Source organism: Leopardus geoffroyi, chromosome D4 (assembly GCF_018350155.1).
Source record: "Leopardus geoffroyi isolate Oge1 chromosome D4, O.geoffroyi_Oge1_pat1.0, whole genome shotgun sequence".
NCBI lineage: Eukaryota > Metazoa > Chordata > Mammalia > Carnivora > Felidae > Leopardus > Leopardus geoffroyi.
The window spans coordinates 26,116,513-26,142,133 of NC_059342.1; the positions used below are offsets into that span (position 1 = coordinate 26,116,513).

General features: G+C 42.0%; 1 protein-coding gene and 1 long non-coding RNA gene across 3 annotated transcripts in view; one reads left to right on the forward strand and one right to left on the reverse strand.

The window, feature by feature from the left end:
• The window catches only part of NTRK2 (neurotrophic receptor tyrosine kinase 2), a 338,612-nt gene that overhangs the window by 274,589 nt on the left and 38,402 nt on the right, over positions 1-25,621 (forward strand). The gene's annotated exons all lie outside the window — the stretch shown is intronic.
• Positions 10,574-13,234, reverse strand: LOC123593308. Its single transcript, XR_006710250.1, has 2 exons — positions 11,472-13,234; positions 10,574-10,928 (listed from the first exon to the last, which is right to left on the reverse strand). It is a non-coding gene; the product is annotated as an uncharacterized LOC123593308 (long non-coding RNA).

Below are 25,621 nucleotides of genomic sequence, written 5' to 3' on the forward strand. Positions count from 1 at the left end.
AGGAAGAAGAACCAGCCTTACATTGGCCTTTGCTATAGGTGGGGGTGGGCAGAAGGGGGTAAGAAAGTGGATGATGGATGTAAGACCTGACAATTTTGATAGTAAGAAAACAAATTCTTGTTCACCTTTTGGTTCCATGAAAGTATTTATCATCCTAGAACTCATTTGTAGAATGTTTTTGCTTATTAAAATATCAAAAGCAAATCAGTGGGTTCCGTTCTGTTGAGTCTGCCAAATGGACAAGAAGAAGCTGTTGCTGTTTCTGCAGGTGAACTCCAGCGCCATCTTGCAATGGCTGTTTCCCAGAGCACTCTTGCTTTCCACCAGTTGGATCATCTCTAAGCCCTGCATTTATCCCCTTCCCAACATGGTGTGATTTCATCCTCCTTGTCATTGTAGCTGGGGAATGTGCTTTCTTTAGAGTTTGGGTTTCTCCTGGGCCAGCACTTGAAGTGTGTTTCTCTTCATTATTTACTTCCTATCCTCTCCAAGAGCCTGCATCAGACCCCAAGGGGAGGAACTGCCGTAGCTGGTGGGGGCCGTCATCACCAATGTTAAGAATCTCTTCCGCCACAACAGCAGGGAAGGATTTTTGTGTCTGCCACAGCTATCTTCTCTGGAAGAATGGTGATTAGTCCTGGAGTCAACTAGGTTGAGGAGCAACATGTCCCTTATCTTTAAGCAAGAGCCAATCCCCCCTGGCAACCTGAGCCTTCTGCTCGTGGTGGCTTATGAGCAACCTGGTGGGGTGGCCACAGCTCCGTGCAATCCGTGGCAGGAGAGGCATGTGGCAGCTGTTCCTCCATCATGGGGGAGCTGGCTGCCCCAGGAAACGGCTGCCTCAAGGCTTCCACCCTGTTTCAGCTGAGCTAATTATATCCTCCCGAGGAAGGGAGAAATCAGAACAGTACATTTGCATTGAAACCAGCCTGATATGGCGAGTTCAAAATTACTCTAGCATTTATGTCCTCTGAATTGTTTTCATTAGCAGCTCTGCAGTACCAGTCTTTTATTTGGTTTTTATTCCTTCCCTTCACTGGCAAAACCTAGCATTTAGGAAACATCTGAACCAGATTTCTGCCACATTCTGCCTTTTGGAAACCGAGGAGCACACTCTTCTTGGTCATTGCTGAGCCACAGTAGGTCCACTGAAATTTTCCTGAAGTGCACCTTGGTGATTTTCACTCTTTGGGTCCAATGTGTGCTTAAAATGAATGTGATCTGTTGGTGAGGAGAGAGCCCTGAAGATCTGAAATCCTAACTTTGAAATCCTGTTCCCCTTTGGGGTTTCGTTTTATGTTGAGGTGGTAAGAGAGACCATCCTTTAATTCACCTTCCACTTAAGGAGAAAAAAGAAGGAAGCAGAATCGGCAAGTTAATTTATGGTGGACGTTTAAAAAGGCAAGTGAGTATATATGGGCTAAGCAAGGCCATCGTCAGAATCCTAAAGTATTAAAGTGATACCAGCAACAACGTCTAAGAAATCATCTTTAGGTGCTCAATACCAATTTATTAACTGCAGAAAGAAAAGAAGATGGATTGTACCAAAATCAGAAGATGTAACAAGTAGCTAGAAGAACTGATTTGAACGTCAGTACCAACTGGAAAATAAAGTCCTGAACCACAGAGGCTAGGGGAAGGTTTACATAACTTAAGAACCAGAGAAATGCATAAGAAATAATCAAGCGTTAACTTTCATACCTAGGTATTGAGAAGAATGTGTTTAGTTTTTAAGGAATTTTGTTGTGCAATATGAGTGTTTCTAGAAAGATCAATTGATTGATTGATAGATTGATTGATCAATCTTGATTCATTCCACAAATGTGCTTAGTGGTTTATTGTGTAAAATACCAACATCATTCCCTTTATGGAGAACAGCACTGAATCTCCCTGGTGAATTCCTGCTAATTCTTTTTACCTTTTTAATGTTTATTTATTTTAAGAGAGAGAGAGAGAACATGTGAGCAGGGGAGGGGCAGAAAGGAGAGGAGAGAGAGAATTCCAAGCAGGGTGGGTGCTGTCAGGGCAGAGCTCCATGCAGGGCTCGATCTTAGGAACCATGAGATCATGACCTGAGATGAAATCAAGAGTCAGACGCTTAATCAACTGAGCCACCTGGGCGCCCCATCTGCTAATTTTCTTTTCTTTTATTTTCTTTTCTTTTCTTTTACTTATTTATTTTTTATTTTTGAGAGAGACAAAGACAGAGTGCAAGCTGGGGAGTGGCAGAAGGAGAGAGAGGGAGACGCAGAATCTGAAACAGGCTCCAAGCTCCAAACTGTCAGCACAGAGCCCAACACGGGGCTTGAACTCACCAACCGTGAGCTCATGACCTGAGCCAAAGTCAGACACTTAACCCTACCCAGGCACTCCCCCACCTGCTAATTCTTAAGACAATTCCTGTTTTCCCTCCTCCCTGATTTCCTCCAAGCAGAATAATCACTCACAAATCCATAGTACCTCCACACTTCATATAAATAAGCATTACAGCATAGTGATATGACAAGTTTATACATTATGCTACATACACCCAAAACATGTGTCAACTACACTCAAGTTTTTAAAAAATGTATCTCACTAATAAATGCATTCTCACCAATATATAAATAAATATCACAGCATAAGCACATTGCATCATGGAAATTTGTGCATATATGTGTCTTCTCACTAACATGGGAGCAGGAAGAGGGCAAGTCTTACACATCTTTGTAACCAGAGAGACCGCCACTGGGTAGGGCACATACTAGGTGGCCAATGCATGATTGTTGAACAGGACATGAATCAGGAAATGCCTTTATGAGTGTGACTTTTTAGCCTTGTAGAATAAAGAAGATACTCAGATTTGCAGATGGGCCTGGCCCTGAGGCTGGGAGCCCTGGCTTCAGGAAGTAAAAGTAGGGAGAGAGGCATGCCCTTATCTCAGACCATTTTCTTTTCAGTAGAGATCCCAGAGCTAAAACTTATTTGCTCTTACACTATAGTAAGAGAAAGAAGGAAAGAAAGAAAGAAAGAAAGAAAGAAAGAAAGAAAGAAAGAAAGAAGAAAGGAAGGAAGAAAGGAAAGAGAAAAAAGAAAAAGGAAAAGAAAAGAAAGAAAAGAAAAATCTCCTGTGGTATACTCCACCTACAATGTTTGAAACCAGGCACATTGTTCATTTTAAGAGGCAACACAGTCCCTTCCCGGTAGAGGAATGTCATTAACTCTTTTTTGCATACATCATTTCCTTAATTTCCCCCTTAATACATTATACACAATCACTCAACTTCCACAGGACCACTTGTAGACCTTGCCATTTAACGTCTTTTGATTAAAGTGGCCCCAGAAACTTAAGAGCTTGTTTATTTTATGAAATCATCTTCAATTTATGCTTTGCACCACACTCAGAGAGAGCACAGTTCAGAGGAACCTGTCTGCCGGGGAGAAATCAGAACATTGAGTTCAGACTAATTCTATATTAAACTAGATTTGCATAAATTATCTCAAGATTCTAAATTGGCTTAATTTGTATTCAAGCCTTCCTAAGAGCCTGTTACATATGCTTTGGTGTTGCAAGAGGGTGGGTGTCATTTCATTCATTCATTCATTCATTCATTCATTCATTTGTTTGACACACATGTATGAAGCAGCTACTATGTGCTAGATACTTTACTAGATACTAAAGGCATCCAGATAAAAAGACACATGGGTTGTGACTCGGAGGAGATCTCAGACCCGTGATATTGTGATAAATGCTGTAAAAGAGACATGTACACTAAAGAGGAAGCCACCAGCCTACTTTGGGAATCAGAGTAGGGCTCACAGAGGTGTGACGTTTGAGCTAGCATATAAAATATGAACCCCAAATTGTTCTTCTGGCAAGAGGACCCACGCCAGGTGGGGAGGGAGACATTGTTGGCATGGGAGGGAGCAATGGAAGGAGATGGCAGTGTAAACACCATGGTGTGTGGCCAGGGAATGGGGGCTCTTTTGCATGCAATCTTTGCAGGCAGGCTAACAAAGTAGGCTATTGAGACTATTATCAGATTTCGCGGGGACCTGTTTGCCATGCCAAAGACTTTGGACTTGGTCCTTTTGGCAGCAGGGAGCCACTGAGAGTTTTTATGCCAGAAAGAAACATGTCAGATTGCATTTTGTCAGCTTATGAAAATAGATCTGCCCAACAGATCCCCAAATCCCCACTCCTAGAGTAGAGCAGCATCTCTCAAACTGGGCCCGTGAGCTGTTGGTGGTGTTCGCAAGGAAAAGAGATCCGTGATCACTAAGATAAGTAATCATTTTCCATGCTTCAGGTCTCCTCAGAGCCTTTAATATGTCACTATGCCATGTGACCTTTGAAGAAGGGGTATGGAAAGTGGCCAAGGCCAGCATAGAAGAACTGGCCTGCAAATTTTTTGTCCAGGTCCCTGGTCCCATTCATTTCCCAGTGAAGACTGGTGAAGACTGTTAGCAGGATGTGGAATAAATCTCCCTTGTGTTTTTTTTTAGTCTCCTGAGTCCTTTATCCCTGGGGTCACTAGCCTGTCCACTTTTTTTTTTTTCAACGTTTATTTATTTTTGGGACAGAGAGAGACAGAGCATGAACGGGGGAGGGGCAGAGAGAGAGGGAGACACAGAATCGGAAACAGGCTCCAGGCTCTGAGCCATCAGCCCAGAGCCTGACGCGGGGCTCAAACTCACGGACCGCGAGATCGTGACCTGGCTGAAGTCGGACGCTTAACTGACTGCGCCACCCAGGCGCCCCTAGCCTGTCCACTTTTGCATGGAAGTGTTACCTGCAGAAATTAAATACGCTGTCCGGTGCTGTGGGAATGAAGGGACGCCATAGCTCATTGGCCCGGAAGCGCCAGCTGGATTCTAATTCCTCAAAGTGCTGAGAGGCATCTTCAGCAGGTACTTTCTCCTCCTTTTTTGAAGCAGTCAGGCTTCAGCTGTTAACGCCTGTGACATTCCACGTTTTTCATTACTCACACCAGAACCCCTTAAAAAGCTGGTGACGAAGAGTTAGCTGGGGTATAAAGGAAAGAAAATTGGACTGAGGTCCTCAAGGCAGGGAGTCAAATCTGATTTCTGTTTTCTAATCTTATGTTTCTATCAGTGAAGAATGAATTTGGCGGAAGGTAGCAATATGCTGCTAGCAGTGGCCGAAGCAGATAGGGAGTTGTCTTCGTTAGCATGACAAGAAGTTCATATGTGGGCAGCTTCTGATTGATTCACAGGCCACCCAGTGCCAGGGCTGGGGGTTGGCACTTGCTGTTTCCTTGGTCTTTTCCTCATGGCTGCAAGGTGGTGGCAGCTACTCCAAGCACATCAAAACTTCAATTAGGGGAGAATGGGGGTGGAGCGGCTTCAGGGAGCAGATAATTTCTTCTTGTGTACATTCTTCTCATCAGAAAGTAAGTCTTTCCCAGAACATCCCCTCCACAGATGCCTCCTCATGGTGCCCTCATTGGTCACAGGTGGGGCAAGACTAAGGGCTGAACAAAAAATGGGGCACCTGGGTAGCTCAGTTAAGCGTCCAATTCTTGGTTTTGTCTCAGGTCAATGATCTCACAGTTCATGAGTTCGAGCCCCACATCTGGCTCTGTGCTGATAGTGCTGGGCCTGCTTGGTGTTTTCTCTCCATCTCTCTCTCTGCCCCTCCTGCTCTCTCTCCCTCTCTCTCCCTCTCAAAATAAATAAACTTTAAAAAAAGACTAAGTGCTGAACAGGCTTGCAGAAATCAATGGCTTGTTACTGAAAACCTATACAAAACTGGGAGTCTACTCTAGGGAAGAAGGAACCAAAAGATGTGTGACATTTCAGTAAAAGACCTAAACAAAACTGGGATTCTGCTATAGAATGAAAGGAAGCAAAAGTGAATGACTTTGGGAAGAGTAAAGAAAATCATGTCATACTCACCCTGTGCACCCTTGTGGCCTCTATGTATTTACTTGCAATGAGTTCCTGCCTTTAAAAGTTGTTGAGAACAATAAATGGAAGTGGCACATAATCGTTGTTAAAAAATTAAACTACTGGAATTTCTCAGTGGGAGATCTTTTTTCCTCTGTGTACAATGTTTCTTTTTTTTCTGGCTGCTTTTAAAATAATTTCTTTATTCCTGGTCTTGAGAAATCTGATTAGAACATGCCTTCATATAGTTTCATTCATGTTTCTTATGCTTGGATGCTTTGGATTACTTGGACTTGCAGCCTTACAATTGCCATCAATTTGGAAAGTTTTTGACCATTACTTGTTCAAATATTTCTTCTCTTTCTCTTATTCACCACCTAGGGACTCCAATTTGACTCATATTAAGCCATTTAAAACTGTCTCATGATTCACTGAAATCTTTTGTGTTTTTGGATTCTCTTTTCTTTGTGTGTTTCATCTTCAATATTTTCTATTACTGTATCTTCAAGTTCCATAATCTTTTCTTCTTCGACGTCTATTTTTCCATTCTTCCCAAACAGTGTATTTTTCATATCATGCATTATAGTTTTCATTTCTAGAAGTTCAGTATGGCTTTTCTTATATCATCCATGCCTCTAGTTAATTTTTTAAACATATGTAGTACATTTATAATAATGTTTCAGTATGCTTTTTCTAGTGATAACATGTGTGCCAGTCCTGGATCAATTTCCACTGGTTGATTTCTCTCCTAACGATGGGTCATATTTTTCTGCTCCTTTTGTATGCCTGGTAATTTCAGATTGGATGCCAGACATTGTGAATTTTATCTTGTTTGGTACTGGATATTTTTTCATTCCTATAAATACTTTTGCGCTTTGTTCTGGAATGGGGTTATATTGCCTTGAAACAGTTTGATTTCTTTGTGTGTTGCTATTAAGATTAGGCAGGACTGACCAGTGCTTACTTTAGAGCTAATAATTCCTTGCTACTGAGACAAGATCTACTGGCACTCTACCCAAGTCCCCATGAATCATGAGGTTTTCACCGTCTTCATGGGAATCAGCACTGTTTCTGACCTTCTGTGAGCACTGGACTTCCACTGATCCCCTGGGCTAAGAATTCTTTCCCAGCCATTAATAGTGTCTGCACATGCATGCACTGTTGAGTGCTCAGCTGAATACTCAAGTGGCACCTTCTGCAGATCTTCAGCGTTCTTTCTGTGCACAGCTCTCCCTTTTCCAGAATTCTGTCCTTTCCACTCTAGCTGCCTTGATCTCCCCAGACTCCCAGCTCCCAACTCCTGAACTTAGGGAGCTGGCCGATCTCCATCTGGTTTTCCCCACCTCTGTCTCTTTCAACAAATTAGGCTTAACAATCATAAGATTCATCGTATCTGTTTCTCATCTCTCACGGATCATTGTCCTCCACTGTCTGTTATCTAGTGTCTTGAAAATAATTGTTTCATCTGAATTTAAGCCATTTTTTACTTATTTCGCATGAGAAGGTAAATCTCTTTTCTGTTACTCCATCTTGCCTAGCAGTTGAAGACAGTTGCCATCTCTCTTGATGATGAATATGTCATTCCAAAAATCTATTAGTGAACCACTTATAAGCTGCAGCAAAGAAAACAAGTTCTCCCACCTCTTTAGAACAGCTACTTCCTGTAAAGGTTTTTTGTTTTCCTTTCTAATTAAATAACTTGCATTTACATAATACTTCTTCTACAGTTAAAGTTTTCCTGCCTACACAAGATTATTACTTAAGTAAGAGAGTAGATTTTCTCCATCTCCAGTGAGTATTGAGCAAGAGGAAATTTTCTTAGCTTTCCTGTTACCTCTGAGAGATTCCCTAGGATCAAATTGTGAATTGGTTCAAGGAGGCTTTGGAAAAAATATGTGGGTTGAAATATTAATAATGTTCCACACTGTTTACCTTTTCCCACGATCTTGGTCCTATGGTCAGGGACAGAACACCTTGGATGGAGAAATGAATTAGTCCAAGCTGGTACTATATATATTGCTCTCAGCAATGCCTCTTGAATTTGTAGACACTGAGTGAGACATGTTCTGCTCCCTAAAGAAGATGACAAGCCTCCTGAGGAGAAAACACATAAATGAATCACTCTGAGGCTACATAGTGTGATACATGTTATGAGTAGAGATAAATTGGTTTTTATTGGAATGTGGGAATGAAATCTAGAAAGTTCTCTGGAGGAAGCAAGATTTGACCTGGATCTTAAGGAAAGAATAGCAGGTGGGGTAGGGTGGGAATTTAAAGACTATTGCATGTGACCACAGTTACAACCAAGACGAGGTGATCCAATTACACGTGATTCTTGGGCAGGATGCTTATCTTCTAATTTTGACCTCCATAATGTTTCACATGGTATGAGGCACTTACTAGGGCCTTACTGTTTATAACTGCCTAAAAGGAGGTTCCAAGAAAGATGGTATGGTATTCTTCTTGGAAGTGTGAAAGTAAAACTGCTATCCATCACGATGGGTCTTTAGGATAGAAATCGCTCCTAAATCCAAGTATGACTTGACTTCCTCTCTCAGCACTCTGTAAAACTTTCTTAGAATTCTGTCGTCCAGGGGCACCTGGATGGCTCAGTCAGTCGAGTGTCCAATTCTTGATTTCAGCTTAGGTCATGATCTCACAATCGTAGGATGGAGCCTTGAGTTGGGCTCTGTGCTGACAGTGTGGAGCCTGCTTGAGATTCTCTCTCTCTCTCTCTCTCTCTCTCTCTCTCTCTCTCTCTTCCTGTCTCTCTGTGCCCCTCCCCCATTAATGCTGTTTCTCTCTCTCTCACTAAACAAACAAAGAAACATTACAAACAAATTCTGCCTTCCAGTAATTAGTTCCCATATCTGCTTGGTCTATTTGTCCAGATATGAAAAACTATAAACCCTCAGAGGTTGTTGCAGCCACCTAACCTATTCTTGGACACACATGAAGTCCTTAAAAATAATAGCATGGATCCCTCTGCAGAGTTGTGGCAGCATCTCTCTCTTGCTGATCATTTTATTGGTCATAAGAACTTAGTACAGACATAGGAGCTGAGAAATTCTACTTTGCAGACAAATCACATCCTAATTTGTGCTCCACTAAGAGAATTTTTAAACACACAGTTATTCGTGATGTCTGACTGTAAGACAAATTCTTTTCATGCTAATGGAGGCCTAGCAGTATTATCTTACCTGGTACTAAAGAGCTCCCCACTTCTGGGCTCCTGAACTTGACCGCACACTTCAATATCTCACAGTGCTTTTGTCAAAATCTTGATTATTGAACCTCACCTTAGATAAACTAATTCAGCATCTTGGAGGAGGGGGATGAAAACTGGTTTGCTTTTTTTTTTTAAGTTTTAGCAAGCTTTTTGGGTAAGTCTGATGTGCAGCTAAGTTTAAGAATTGGCACTGGTCCTAATCAGCAGCATTTTCAGAAAGTAGCTGAGGGCATAACATGGGCTCATCTATGCAAAGATTCAAGTGGTAACATTATAACAGATCTTAATTATCAAGCTTTAAAAATAGGATAGGTGCTGTTAAAAATTTTCTCAAACTTGACCCATTATTTTCCTGATGGAGATGGTATTACAATAATTAATGGATTTTTAGGACTTGCAGTGGGAAAGACTCTAAATGTTAATTACTATCATACAATCATACCCTACTATTCTTATCCTCAGAGTCTAGATTCTTTGAACCATGGCATCTCCAAATTGGTAAATGAAATATTATTTGAGGATTCCTCTCCCCCCCCCCAACCCCCACCATCATCCTAGGAGGTGAGCTTGGCTCATTCTCTAGGTATGTTTTGTCGAAGACAACACAAGGAAAGAAAAAAAACGACAGAATAAACAGGAGGTTCGAAGTGATGTGACATGCTCCTGGACAAGCCAACATCAGAGCAGCAAAGCCTTCCTCCTGCAAGGAGCAAGGTCCCCCTGGCTGGTCTGCAGTCTAGGAAGACCCCTGCTGGCCTTCGCTGTCACTGCATGGTTGTATATCTGTGTGGGTGACTGGTGGGGGCCCTGCAGCAAGAAAAGGCTTGTAAGGAGTCAAACAGCTTGTTAAGGTATCCTTGTGGGTGTCTGTATTGAAGTGTCACAGTATGAAGGCTTTTTATTAGCAGCTATTTTAGAATCCTAACACTGAAATGGAACAGTTTCTTCCCTACATGGCATTTCCAGGCTGGCTTCCTCCCTCACAGCCCTATGACAGCATCAGCCATCTCCTAAGGGGGTGGAGAACATGACGCTGGGCTCCTTTGACGGCGGAGCCCGGCTATGTGGCCCACGCCCTCAGCTCTGGAGATAATTTGGTTCATTCACATGTTGCTGATGACGGGGAAGCAGCAGCGGAGGCTGAGGAGGACTCGGGGCTCATGCCTCGCCTGTGCATATGGCACAGAAAGCTTCCTGGGTTTTGCAAGGGTGTAGAGGGATTAGTGTACAATCTTAAGAGCAGAGAGGGAACATTTACCCAACAGTGAAATCCCAGAGTGAGTTAAGTCCAGTATTTGCATGTTTTCTTTTGGCAACCAGAGACCTGAATTGTTCCCACGTCTTTAAGGGCAGAGGTGAATTTCTTCTGGAAAACTTTTTAGGCTTCACTGTAGGAAAGGATTGTGACCTTAAAAGACTCTTGTTAACGTCTTAGAGGGTTGATGTTGGGTCTTGTAAGGAAGACTAACGTTTATTGGCCTCCTTTTATCTCTCAGCTTGACATGTAACCTTCTCACCCCTCTTTAACAATACAGATGAGGAGAGTAATATTTGGAGAGGTGAAGTCACTTTCCTGAGATGCCACAGCTTATCCAGGTGCAAAGCTGACATCTGAAGCCCTGTTCTCAAAGGAAAATACCATACTCTTCTCACTCTGAACCTCCCTGATGCCCTCAGGCTCCTCTGTCTTCTCCCTACAATTGGTGAAGTGGCATCTGGTAGATTCTCAGAGCTCTGCTGATAGTGGCCATTACGGATTCATCTGGGACAGTGGCTCACTGTGTAGGACAAAGTCTGAAAGCTTTATTGGCTGGAGGAGGAAAAGGGATACTTTAAATTTCTGAACCATAACCTTGTAGATTGGGAAGGGGCTTCAGAAAAAAAAAAACAATCTGACCTTCTTAAGGATCTTAAGGAGGGATTCTGGAATCTTTCTCGATTCCAAATCTGGCTAATATGCAAAGGAACATGGAACCAACAGACAGCAGGCCTTGATCTATTCTCACCTGCAATATGTCTGCAGTGTGTGACTTTGAACAACTCATTATACTTCTCTGAACCTTACTTCCCATCTTAGTAAAATGGTATAGAAGGCTGTCTGCTACTTAGTGCTGTCATGAAGCCACTGTGGAAAGTAGGAAATATACGAAGCTGAATCTGGCCATATGCTGGGCTCTACCTTCCATGTGTGGGGGAATGCTGTCTTAGATAAACATCCTTGAATCTGGGACGAGTTCCTAGAAATGTGAGCGCTGTCTCAGATCTTTATGGAAGAGTCCCAGGGTGTTGCCTTTGGACACATACATTGACCACCACTTTCCCTCCCTTTATGTCTCCTGAATTTATGACCTACCTTCTATGAGTATTTTTACAGCCACTCTTCATACACTGTTGGCCAACCCTCCCAGGCTAGAGTGATGTTTATGAGGTCTTTGAGAATGTCCAAAGATTTCCCTTGATCCCTACTTCCTGCTGATCTGAACTCTGTACTCCTACTACTATGCCCTTAAAGGCAATGTTAGCTGCTACCACAGAAAGCATATTTTCATTTCTATGTTTCCTTTGTCTCCTTGTGGTTGGTCCAGAACTATCACTTGTTTACCTCTTGTCAGCCATTATGAATCATAACTATTTGCCTGGGCATGAAACACATGTCATAAATGGGAGCCGTCATGGCATAAACCACACACCTTGTGGCATAAGTCAATTTGGACGCCACAGGACCGGGCTCTGCCTTCCAGCAGTCTGATGAAGCCCAGAGACGCCCTCTCCAAATAAGGCTTTAAATTCATAACACAAAATGTGAAGAGTTACAAAGGAACACAGTTACATTGCAGTACAGTTATAACATGTAAATAGTGTGATATTATAATGCATGTGTTTTTGTTAAAACTAAGTAAATGATGCGATCTGGTGGCAGGTCTAATAATCACTATAATTTGAACGTAAATGATGAACATAAATGATGTTTTGAGATATCTACAACAACAAGGTGATATAAAAATATCGAATTTCTACCGGTGGCAATTTCACACATGCTGCTGATACTACTGTGGTTTGTTGTCCATGTTTGTAACTGAAGGAAATGTTACCTTTTTGCGAGGGATTTTGTGAGTAAATACTAGAAGCAATTCAAGTTTATAGAACCCTGTGAATTCTACCCATGAATCCCTTAAGGGTGGATGCATTATAGGTCAAGTTCTACCTTAGACCATTGCATAACCATGAGCGGATGCTCATTCATCGGGCACGCTAAAGTCCTGCTGGCTAGGATCATTCTAGAGCGTGTGAAGCATGGAAGTAGGGGTTGGGAGGCAGTGTAAAGAACTTGTATCTAGAGCCAAACCACCTCAGTTCAAAATACAGTTCCAGAACCCACTTACTAACTATGTGACCTTGTATAAGTCACTTCAGATCGCAATCCTCAATTTCTTCTACTGTTAAATAGCAATCATGATAACGCCTTCTCAGATTGCTTGTGTAAGGATTAAATCACTTTAAACAATGCCTACCTCACAGCGGGCATTTTACATGTCAGCTATCATCATTATAGTTATACATGAGCATTTAAAGAGAATATCTCAGAAATAAATGGCATGACAGTGAATCAGCCTTGGGCAGGGCAGTGTTAAGCTGGGCATGCACACACTGGTGTTTGAGGAGCTATGGGTTCAGCCCATGTGTCTCTGCCTCTCAAGGAGACTGCTGGAGACTTTGCCAAGAGTCTTGTTGAGATCAGTGTACTTCATGCCCGTGGCAATCCCTCGTCTTCAGCCCAACAGACACTGGATGATCTTTGGCTATGACTTCATCTTAATGGACCTGTCCTTGCTCCCAGTTATCACCTCTCCCTTTTCCAAGTGCTTTCCAACCACCTTTAACTAGTTGCCATTAAAATTCAGCCTGGGACAAAGGTCATGTTTCGTTATCAGAGGTTTCTGGAATCCTATTTCTTCACCCTTTTTTGAAAATCATGTCAACCTTTGTCCATGTGCCTTTATCATCTTCACTCCTTTGTTTCCCTAGTTCCCACTGTCTGTGTGGATGCCAAACTTAATACTGCCAAGGGAAGTAGGCTGGGACACTGCTTAGCAATGTCTGGAGACACATGTTCTTTTAAATACAACCTTGAGCTTTCCATTTATCTCGTTTCCTTTGAGTTTCAGATTTCTCTTGACCATATTTGTTCCACCTATTCTAGATTTAAGATCAAATTCCCTTGATAGAATAGAGAGAATCAAAATAGGAATTGCATAGTCAATTCACTGAACAAATGTTTCTGAGTGACTTATTATGTGTACTAGGAGGGGAAAAGTACGCCAAGGTAGACACATCTTAGCCTAGTGGAACTAAAGATCCATTGGGAGAGCCAAGCATTGATCAGATAATCTCAATATCTATAAATAAGAACTGTGATAAGTGTCATAAGGGAGATGTCCTGAGGTCTGTAAGAATCTACGAATAAAGGAATCTGACCTGGTATGAGAGTTCCAGGAAGACAGAGGTACGGAATCTTTGAGCTGAGCCCTACAACTTGGTTTAATGGGCAAAAAAAAAAAAAAAAAGGAGAAATGTACACTTCAGGCAGAGGTAACCACAAGTAGGAAGGCCACGTGGCAGGAGAAGCAGAGCATGGTGAAGGTGGGCCAGTGTGCCGGGCACAGAGCATAAGACGCAAAACCCACCTAGAGAAGCGGAAAGGGATTAAGTCACATAGGACCTCGTCAGCAATGTGAAGGACTTTTCATTATCCTGAAACAGTGGGACGCTGCTGCAAGAGTTTGAAGCAAGTTGTGGGACGGAGCAATTCTGGAGAGCCAGGGCAGCTATAAGCAGATGGGCCAAGGGGCTTTTGCAGAAGTTCAGGAAAGACAATGGTGTGGCAGTCAAGGGTGGCGGCCGTGGAGACAGAGCCAGGTGAAGGGATTTTTCAATTACTTAAGAGGAAACAATTGCAGGACTCAGTGGTGGATTGGGTGTGGAAAGTGCAGAGCAGGTGAAATCAAGGATGTGAAATAAATTTCTGACCTACAGCATTGGGTAGACAGTGGTATCATTCGCTGTCCTGGTTTTGGAATGGGCTGAGGAGACAGCAAGGATTCAGTTTGGTCCATGTTGAGCTTGAGGTGAGTTGAAGCCATCTGTATTTCAAAGGTGTCTCTAACGAGCAAGAGAACCCTAAGAAGTGGGTGACCAAGAAGTCTGGGACCGTAGAAGGAATGAATGAGAGAACTTGGGGGCACTGGGGTGAGAAGGAGAAAGACCTAGGTATGAACACATGAGCTGTCTTCTGCCAAGCAGATGAGGGCAGTGGTTCCAGAGGCCAGAACTGGGACCACTGGGGAGGAGTTTCGTGCAGTACATTTGGCACAATGTGACGAAGAACTGCCAGAGAATGAGAGATGTGACAGAGACTGCCTTTCCAAGAGATGAGCTTCTTGTCACCGGAGGAAGTGTCCAAGCATAGGCTTTTTGCCTTCCAAGACACTGTAGAAAGGAGTCAGTGTTTTGTAAATTGAGTTCTGTGGAACTCAGTGGTTTTTTTTGTCGGGGGGAAGCTTCAGTGATTGGTTATGTAAATAGCCGATTTCTGATTTAGATGCCATCTGCTTATGTGTATTATAACCATTAATATTACTATTAATACTAAGTGCCTTATAACTGTTAATAAAAACTAATGGAAACCAACATACTCAGATAGGTTGTATATACAATTTTAACACATCGGGCAACAGCAAAACTTTAATGTGCTTTTGTTGTTTGATTTACAATACATAAATGTTACCAATTTGAAGTTCTAGAAATAAATTCATACTGATATAATGGATTTTTATTTGATTTAGTTTCGGAGATTTGGTTTCAAGAATGAGTGTGCCGTGAATAACTTGTGAAAACCTTTATAACTCAAAGATTCCAAGGTTTTTATTCCAACAATTAAAATCAGCTACCACATTCTTATTTCTGTAAATTATTTTAGCCCAAACAAAAAGAGTAAGAACCGAAGTGTTGCACAGGGAGAAATTTATGAGACACTCTGCTTCCAGAATCAACTAGGGTTCAGACTCACCCTATGCCCTCCAATAGGCCCTCATTCTACACTCTCCTTGCTTCTTTCAAACTTGCTAAACTTCATCGAGGCTTTCAGAGGCTTTGATTATATGTGCATGGGCTATTCTAAAAACTCTAAAGCTTAGTATCTCATTATGCTTATGACATAATTATTTAAATAGCATAAGGACCATGCTCAATGATTTCTCCATGTCACAGAGAGGAGAATGCCCAAATGTTCATGGCTTTGAAACACAACTGACTGTAAATAATGAAGTGGCAGTAGTTAAGAGAAAAAAGGGAAATGGTAAGCAGATCAGGGGAGCACAGAGAATGTTTGATTAAAACTTTTTTACCAGATGACTGCTTCACTGTTCCCCAGAGTCTCAGCAAAACTCACCAACTTTGCAGTAGAGAGAACATTCACCCAAGGACACAGTTGGCTGTGACCGTCTTGCCTGGTTTCACATTCAGTCTAGAACACACAGTGTGTCCTCAAAGACTCATGCTAGAATGTAGAGGAGCATGGTGATCCATTTCAGCCCCTTGCTCGACATTCTAGATGCCTCATTCCTCAAAAGCATATGCCTCAAAACCCTTTCAAATGAGAAACAAAGTTGGTCTGCTAACAAATATAATACTGCCATTATTTAATGAAGTCAACTACTTGTAGTTACTTGAACCTGAAGTGTCCCAAGTGATGATTTCTGTGCATTAAGTACCACCCGTGCGATCCACATGTCCTCTGGGCAAACCTGAACGTCCTTGGGACTCTGAACGTGGATCTCAAATTGTGAAATGAAGACGGCGTTCATGTCAGATGACGTCTAAAGTCCTTTCGGCTTTAAAATCCTAAGCTCAATTTCTACTTCCACTGAATCAAATAAAAATATTCTCTGCACAGGGAAGACTTGAGACCAATTCTTAGAGAATGTACCAATCTGGCAAAAATAAAAACTAAAAACAAAGACACATTTATGTTCTTCTGCATGAGGTAAAGTTTTTTGCTTAGTGGTATTTTTAAAAATTTGTTTCTGTGTTCCCTGCTCATTGACCAACTCCCATGAATCATTTGGAATTTTTTTCTGGATGTGTTCATCTCCTGGCCTCACAGATAGAAGGATTAGGTTGTATTATCTTCTATCTTTTGTCTCCTAGAGGACTATCTCTGTATTAGTCAAAGAAGTTATTTATTTATTAGCCTTATGCATACCTTCATGGTTTCTTTGTGTTGGGTGTATGTGCGTATGGAAATATATAAATCGACAATGGAACACAAAGTTATATAAAACATCATAACATCTTCTACCAGACATATCTACTACAAAGTTAGAGATCAGTATTACCTGTGGATAGCCAGGGCCTCTCCTCGTGACAAATATCCTAACAGGATAAGGAGACAGAGGAGCCAGTATAAACACAATCATGAGATGGTCTTTATTCAATAATACACCAAAGGCACATGCCTTGTGTTCCTTGGTGCAGTTCAAATAAGTTAAACGTTGTCAACAGTTGTCAATGTAATTCCTAAAGATCTCTTTTATAGATGGCAGTTTAGAGCTTCAGAAGATTAAAGGTCTTGCCCAACTTGGAGCCAGATATCCCAAGAGTTTTCTTTACATCTTTAAAGCATAAAACAGGGAGGACTCCAATCGTATCCCTCCCCACACTTCATTTATAGAGAACCTTCCTTTTTCCTTCATCAAGGAGACCGAGCAGGATGGAGGGTGAGATGTTTTTCGTAGGAGGTCTCTAGTTTACAACAGAGATTCTTTTTCCATATACCAACTCAGTTCAGTTTCTCAAGTGACCTGAAAACCAATCTCTCTTCCCTTGGCTCCTGCCTCCTGTAGGTTAGCTGAGCACTTTCGAGTGGAGGTTATGTGTCCTCTTCTCTCCATGTTCCTGCTTGCTTCAGCTTTCCCCGAGCAACCACAAGGAACTCACCAGCAGTTTGAGGGTTAAGAGCAGCAAGCTTAGACATCCCCTGGGTGTGGCATGTTTCCAGGAAAGAGAGCTCCAAAAGGAAAGAACAGTGTGGGAAAGAAATGTCCACTTGAATGAGATCAGGATGTTCTGAGCCCTGTCCTGGTGCCGCCTGCCCGGGGCTGCAGCTTGGCAGTGCGAGGGCACTCATTGCCCTAGGCAGCTCTGGGTGCACCTTGGAAGGCAGCACCGGTCCCAAGGGAGTGCACACATAAGCAGCTGCAGGCAAAGAAAGGCCACCCAGGGGGAGTTCTCAGAGGAAGGAAGGTTCCTTTGAGGAGTGGTCAGCGAGACATTCTTACCCTGGGACTCATGAGAAGGGGAGCTTTTTTCTTCTTTCCCAAAATGCAAATAGCCTCTGTCCTTGGAATAAGGAAGATGGGTTGCTAGGCAATCACTTCTAAACAAGCGCTCCCCCTGCCCCTTTTTCTTGACCCCTAGAACAATGGAGACTTTTCAGCGAATGGAACCAAGATGGAGGAAAAGACATGGCAAAAATAAAAATGGAACCAGAGATTATGGAAGGTCTGGCTTGTCGAGTAGGGGAAGGAAAATGTAATATTAATAAGTTTTGCTCTAGGCAGAACAAGGGGGTTTCATTTCTTACCATCACGGCCTTGTTATCACCAGCCAACTGGTACAGGCAATGAGCAGCCACTGTCTCGTGGTGATCCCGTTTGTAGTGACTCGGGTGACCCTGAGTGTGTGACATCATTAACAGCTAATTATGGGTTCTTGGGCCTCAGTCTGTCTATCAATGAGACAGTATTTGGAATTACATTTTTTTAAAAATAATCTTTGTAGCACTTCCATGTTGTATTAGTCCCTGTCAGGGTTTTGACAGGAAATGGGTGGCACTCTGAAATTGAGTAATAGAAATATATTTGAATAAAAGGACTATTTACAAAGGTGTAGGTAGGTTTTAGGGAAACCACAAGGGATAGTGTAGGACCCCACCACCCTTTGGTCTGAGTGACAAGGGGAGGGAGTGGTTAGCTGAATCCAAGAGGGGTGGTTACCTGGAGAGTCACCTGACCAGCACTGTGATGTGGGGCAAGGATGTGGCCAGCCTGCGAGATGGCTCCATCGCCAACGTCCTGTCCTTTGAACCCAGTGCGAAGCTAGAGAGCAAAAGGACTGAACCCGTGTCCTAGTCTGCTGGGGCTGCCATACCACAGCCTGGGTGGTTTAAACAACAGAAATGTATTTTCTCACAGTTCTGCAGGCTGAAAGTCCAAGATCTGGGCGCCAGCCTGTTTCATTTCTGGTGGGGACTCTCTGGCCAGATGGCTGCCTTCTCACTGTGTCCTCGCAGGGCGGAAAGAGAGAAAGCAAGCTCTCTGGTGTCTCTTCCTCTTCTTATAAAGGCATCAGTTCTACCGAATCATGGCTCCGCCCTTATGAAATTTACTTTAATCGGCTCCTGGAAGGACCTGTCTTCCATACAGTCATGTGAGCGGTTACGGCTTTGTCGTCATCTCTTCTGGCTGCTCTAATAGAGTAACATGGATGGGCTGGCCTAAATAATAGAAATGTGTTTCCCGCAGTCCGGAAATCACGGTGCCAGCATAGTCAGGTTTTGGGGGAGCGTTCCTTTTTGGTTATGTCTTTGTGTGACCTTATTTGCTATGTGCATGCAGAGAGAGAGATCCCTTGTCTCTTTCTGTAAGGCCACTAATCCCTTCATAAAGGCCCGCCTCCTAATGCGATCCCACTGGGGGTTAGAGTTTCAACATATGCAGTTTAGGGGACAAAACTCAGTCTACAGCACCCAGTAACAGTTTAAAGTAGACCTTCCGAAAACCACAGTTCTGGAGCCCCAAGAGAATCAGAATATCTCCCTGGGAGGCTGACTGCAAGATTTTCATGCACACATTTTTGCAAGGCCTGATATCATCCTCACTTCTTAGTAGAGCCAACTAAAACATGGCAAGATCAGGTGACCTGTTCAGAGAATGAGCATAAAGGATACACACTAGCGAGCTTGTTTTGTTTGACGAGGGTAGTAAGGCCACTGTATTCCCCAAAAACTATACTTATAACTAGAGAACTCTGTTATCAGTCGGCAGGGTTTCTTTGACTTTTGTTCATTTTCAGTGTTTTCACGGTCAGAGCAATGTTAGAAAAACAATCTTGACATTTTACGAGAAAAACTAAATCATCCCTAAATCCAGATAATTGCATCTCGGTGTATTTGTAGGTACAGTTTTCTTGTAGTGTTTGTATGTATGTATGTGTGTATGTATACATATGCATGCGTATATATGTACACATACATATATATAGTTGATTCTTGTTATTAGTGGCAACTGTGCTCTATAAAGTCACAGCAAACACTGAATTAGTACATACTGAACCATTGCTCCTCAGAGAAATACAGGGTTAGGCTCTTGTGAATCTGGTTACAACATTTTCATTAACTAATCAATAAATAATCTTGTTTTATGTGTTTTTGTTTAAAGACACCTTATTTAATATACATCGTGGATTCATTAACATTGAGCTGGTGGCCAACGATGCTATATCTCATGCCTGAAGGCAGATCATCTAACACACTTATTTTCTCTGTATGATACATCATGCCTTCGTGCCCTTACGAACACTAGACGGCACTGAGCATCATGCTTGCAGGCCATTTTAAAAAATGAAATCACCAAGAAAACCCGTAATAGATGCAAAAAATGTGGCCATAAATAGACAGTGAAGAGGATGCTCATTGTTGTACAAGACCTAAAACAAGAAGGTCACCTTATCTGACCTTAACTGGGAACGTATGCATCAGATGACTCAAAATTTTCCCTGCTCTGCACAGGTCTGTGAATTACTACAAAAGCACTATGAGTATTGATTGAGGGGTTACAAATACATTTCAGAACGTAGGAGAGCTTGCAAACACAGTGTTGGCAAATGAGTGTCTTATGGCATATACACTATGTGCATGTTCATGTACGTGTGCGCAAACATATAATTGTAATCACCTTGAGCTTACCATGTCTATTTAGGTTTTGTGCCTGGTCTTTTATTATAAACATTTATCTTGTTACAATGAATGATCATTGTATAATGATCATTTTTGATGGTTAAGTAATATTCCATCAGGTTGAGTTGCCATAGTAAGCCTAATTGTTCCTTACTGTTGAATGCCTAAATTCTTCCTTTCCTTACCATTTTATATAACTGCGCAGAGAGCATGACTGTATGTAGGACTTTTCTCTTCTTTTGAATTATTTACTTAGGATAAGCTCCCAGTAGTAGACTCACAGACTCAAAGGATCTATACATTACTATGACTCCTGATCTATGTTGTCAACTGCTTTTGAAACATTTGCACAGGATCCACCAGTGTATGAATATTCTAACCACCCATCCCTGTATCTTGGTTGCATCCAAGCCTAGGAAGATTAGTGATTACATGGAAAGTTTTGCAAATTCCTAAATAAAACACTGTCCGCCCGGGTGTGAATCTTCTTTCCTTCGGTTACTGGTGCAGCATCTCTGTCCCTCTGACTGTTGATTACTTCCTTTGGGGCAAAGCAGAAAGTCAATAACCGGTGAGGTCCTTCACCCACTATGCCAGCACCAAGAGCAGAGGCTGAATGTGGGTGGCACCTCCTGAGGCCATGTGCCAGGTTGAGCTTGGGTAGTGTGTCCAAAATGAGCCTTCAAGCACGTGGTGCTGAAAATGTATCTCCGAGTGGATGTAGATGCAGAACCTGGGAGGATGCAGGCAAGGTTAGTGAATCAAAATGTGAGAGAGATGGTAATCCAAAACAAGGTCTTCAGATTTGCGTGCCAGGTTTTTATGATGCATTTAGGTGTTGCCCCCGTTGGCAGGGCTAGAAAAGACAGATGGCAAAATCAACCGTTCTCCAATTTTTAGAACCCATTCTTATTTTACTTATGTAGATTCTCTGCCTTTGTGCTTTCAATGTTTGTTTTGAGGTCTTGATTTTTTTTTTATTCTAAGTGAATAATGCTTTAAAATATATGGGTGTGTGTGTGTGTGTGTGTGTGTGTGTGTGTGTGTGTGTAATTACTCATATATATGTAATTAAGCAAATATTTTTTCTAATCTATTGTTTTTCCATTTTATTTTTTAAAGAAAATATAGTTTATGTAGCCTATAGTTCAAATTGTATAAAAAAATGGAACTTGCTGATTTTTTTCATTGTCTTCTCAAATCATTTGAGAAAGCATGATACCCTGGCATCCTTTTTCTCCATAAGTGAAAGAACTGTATTTTTTAAATAGCATTTCACTTCAGCCATTAAATCCATAGGATAAAAAGGAAGGGCTTTTGGAGAGAGAAATTATTTTGAAATGCCTGTATTTTGAATCATTGAGCAGTTGAACCTTTAAAATGATAGTTTCTGGGTTTTTATTGATTAGTCTGAAAAGAAGTCTATGCAGCCAAAATAATTAAATTGGCCTAGCCAAGAAATTAGCTAATTCGGTGGGGGAAGGGGATATCAATCCAGCTGATTGATTGGTATCACATGGAGCAACTAACAAGGGATTTAATTTCTGAATTTTTATCTAGTGTCTTTGTCATTGTGTAGACATTCTGATTAATGAACATGTAAACTACTTAACAATGTTGTGCATTTTCTTAGCACTTGCAGGTAGTAGCATTTTTTCTTTTGATTGGGTTGAATTATAAATCCTACACCCACATGGAACAAAGTTCTAGTATTTGATGTCAGTACTGGAAGTTTAAGAAAGGGGGCAGGGGGGGTGGCCTTTAGCTAAGATCACTTTTAGAAAACCCCATCTACTCCCACAGAGAGGATACACGTCAGGTTCCCTGGATGCCTCTTATTGACTGAGGACTAACAAAGTACAATGAAGCAGGATTCTTTCTCAACAGGACCTTGACCTTAAATTACCAGGAGGCGTTATATTAAAGGAGGCATCTAATCTAAATCCACATGGTAGCCAAAGGCCCCTCTCTTCTGCATGCTGAGGTTATCATCACAAAAATTTTGAGGCTGTTTTAAAGCTACCTTATCTTCTTTATCCCAACCTCTCCACTTGAGTTCACTTTGGCCCCTCTTATCTACAAATTTTACCTACACTTACCTACACTTATCACACTTTTGTGCACATCCGCCAGGGTATAAAGAGGTTGGGTAACTAACACCTCTCTGGTACACAGGATAGCTACTGTTTAACATTCATATGAGACCTTTTAGCATAAAGGAAGTAATTTATATGCTTTGACTTAAAAATCATTTCAAAACTAGAAGGTATCCTATATTGACTTCCATTTCACAAAGATATATAGACAAAATATAAGCATATCTAATTCTTTATCAAAGGGGATAGACAACATGAGTTTTCTATAGATTATATGGATTTTCTTTCTCAGAGCCCTGGTACATTCTTTCTTTCTCTGGTCTCATTCTTCCCCCCGCTCCCACCCCACTTTGGTTGAGTGAAGTACAGAGAGGGATGTGGAAAGCATACTTACTCTTCTGACCCTTCTGAATTAGGTCTTTTGCAGATGTACGGGCTGAGGCAAAAAGGCCTCTGAAGTGCCCCCAATTCTAGTCTTAAAAATTGCTACCTACTTGCCCTTTTCCAGCATCTTATACCAAATTGCTGCCCCTTAAGTTTATAATCAGTTCTGTTGCCATGATTCCCTTAAAACACAATGACCCCAAAATAAGGTTGATCGAGAGAGGCCACGTAAAATGAAGTATGCAGCCACTTACACGCAGGCCTTGTGCTGGGATCTGCATCAACAGATTCCAGGATGAAACCACAGTGCACCTGTTGTTTTTTGAAAAATATCTTTACGGACAGCTGTCAAGACTTCCATCGGGGGGTTTCCTCTGCTAATGCAGGCCTTCGTCATTGTTTTAACTGTTTGACTACAAAGAACTCTCTTTGAACTGTTGAGCCAATTCTAGTTATGGAAATTGAGGTCAATTACATTTTTTCTTCCCTTAGAAAATAAGTACCAACCATTTGGAGAACTCAGTGATCAAAGTGTTCTTCAATTTCAAACTTAGAGTACTGTGTACAAAGTGACCTGAGCTGTATGAGCCTGGATCCCACTAGAATTGGGTATCTATCTGGATGATTATTCCCTAGAAAAGTTCAGATTCCCACTATATAGGACTAATTATTTTAGTGGTCCATCCTGCCAATTTTTTTGAGAGTTTGTTTATTTATTTTGAGTAAGAGAGAGAGAGAGCATGAGTGTGAGAAGAGGTACAGAGAGAGAGAGAGAGAGAGAGAGAGAGAGAGAATCTCAAGCAGGCTCCACACTGTCATCATGGAGCCTCATGTGAGGCTTGAACTCATTAACCATGAGATCATGACCCAAGCCAAAATCAATAGTCAGATACTTAACTGACTGAGCCACCCAGGCACCCCATCCCTCAAACTGTATGATGAGAATGGGGGGGGGGGGGCACACTATCCATCATTTTAAATGTAAAAGTCTAGGGACACCTGAGTGGCTCAGTCAGTTGAGTGTTGGACTCTTGATTTCAGCTCAGGTCATGATCCCAGAGTCATGGATCAAGCCCCAAGTTGGCTTCCACATTCAGTGTGGAGCCTATTAAGTCTCTCTCTCTCTCTCCCTCTGTCCCTCTCCTTTACTCACATGTGCTCTCTGTCTCTCAAAAATAATGTAAAAAATTTAAATGTAAAAGTCTGTTGTGAAATAAAGGAATAGCCTTATTTGGATAGGAATTATAGCTATTTAAAATTGAATGAACCCTTTCTGGTAAAACTCTGCAAGTTACACTTGTTGAGAGTCAGTGGGACAGTGGTTTTAGGAGCTTGGCTTTCTGGAGTTGGACAGACATAGGCTTTTTTCTTACCAACCACACGATGTTAGAAAGGTTGACTATTCCTTTAGACCCTCAGTTCCCTTTATCCAAGACTGTGATGGCAGTATTACATATCTTGAAGTTGTCATGAGTTCTAAATGAGATAATTTAATGAATATTAGCCTCCTTGTTCTGGGGCAGTGGTTCTCAAACTTTAGTGCCCGTGGGAGTCGCATGGAGGTCTTGGTGAAACAATGGCCTGCTGCACCCATCCTACCCCCCACCTCTTGTTTCGGAGTCAGCAGGTCTACAGTGGGGTCCCAGAATGTACGTCTCTCACAAGTTCTCATGTAAAGACCATGTTGCTGGTCTGTTGACCCCTCGCTGAGAGCCACCATGTCGTGGTATGACAAAAACTGTTTACAGCACGTACTCAGAGTTTTAAATATCAACTGTGGTTCACAGAGAGGCAGTTGATACGTAAACTAGAAAGGGCTTGTAGAAAGACAAGGTACCTAAGCTCCAGTCTTATTTTGCCACTACTTCATTGCAGTGACGACAAGAAAGCCACTAAGCCTCTCTGTGTCATTTTTGGTTGTCTTCTGACTATATTTTCAACAGGCTGTTGTGGAGATGAGTGCTTTTGGTGATATGAGTGCATTAAACAGTAAGACACTAGAGTTGCTGCCATTATGATAGACAATGAGCATGGCTTTGCCCGGCTGTCATAGACATGCCTTAGACTAAGCTGTCAGTACAAAACTGTGTGTCCTTAAGGAAAGGAGGTTAAAACAATCACCTATCTGTCCTTACAAGGGTCTTTGCAGAAACAGCCAAGTCCTTTGTTAATATATTATTTTTAGATAAACCAGGCACATAGAGAATTACAAATCAGGTATAAACCAAATATTTGATGCTATTTTAGCGTCCCTTTTCCATAAGGCAAACAAAGTGAAGTTGCCCTTTTGGAAACTGTAATTTGTATCTGTATTTGAAAGAGCCATGATCAATTAGTTGAAGTGACCAATGTTTATTGAGCCTTACTAAGGACAGACCCCTCTGAGCATGTTATAAGTGCTACTCATAAAATCTTCCCTACAGTACTCACTAAAGTACACAGGCCCCTCCTAGAAAGGTAAAGAAACTCTACCTGTATTCACACAATCAATGCATGTTGTAAGCTGGGATTTGAACCTGCAGAGTATTCACTGCATCCCTCTGCCAAAAATCTAACTGTGAGTAGACTGCCTTTTTGACGAAGCAATTGACCTCTGAAAAGTGATATTTACCCACCGATTAATCTTTAGGCTAATCGCGTGGTACAAATGTGGATACGTGTTATGGTGGGATCTTCCTGAAGAGTAAAATCTACCCTCCTTGAATTGGTTGAGCATAATTTGAGATAAGGTTAAATTTTTTTTTTTCAATGTTTATTTATTTTTGGGACAGAGAGAGACAGAGCATGAACGGGGGAGGGGCAGAGAGAGAGGGAGACACAGAATCGGAAACAGGCTCCAGGCTCTGAGCCATCAGCCCAGAGCCCGACGCGGGGCTCGAACTCACGGACCGCGAGATCGTGACCTGGCTGAAGTCGGACGCTTAACCGACTGCACCACCCAGTCGCCCCACTGAGATAAGGTTAAATATTTTAAAGTGCACAATTCATTTGCATCCAAGTGATATCTTT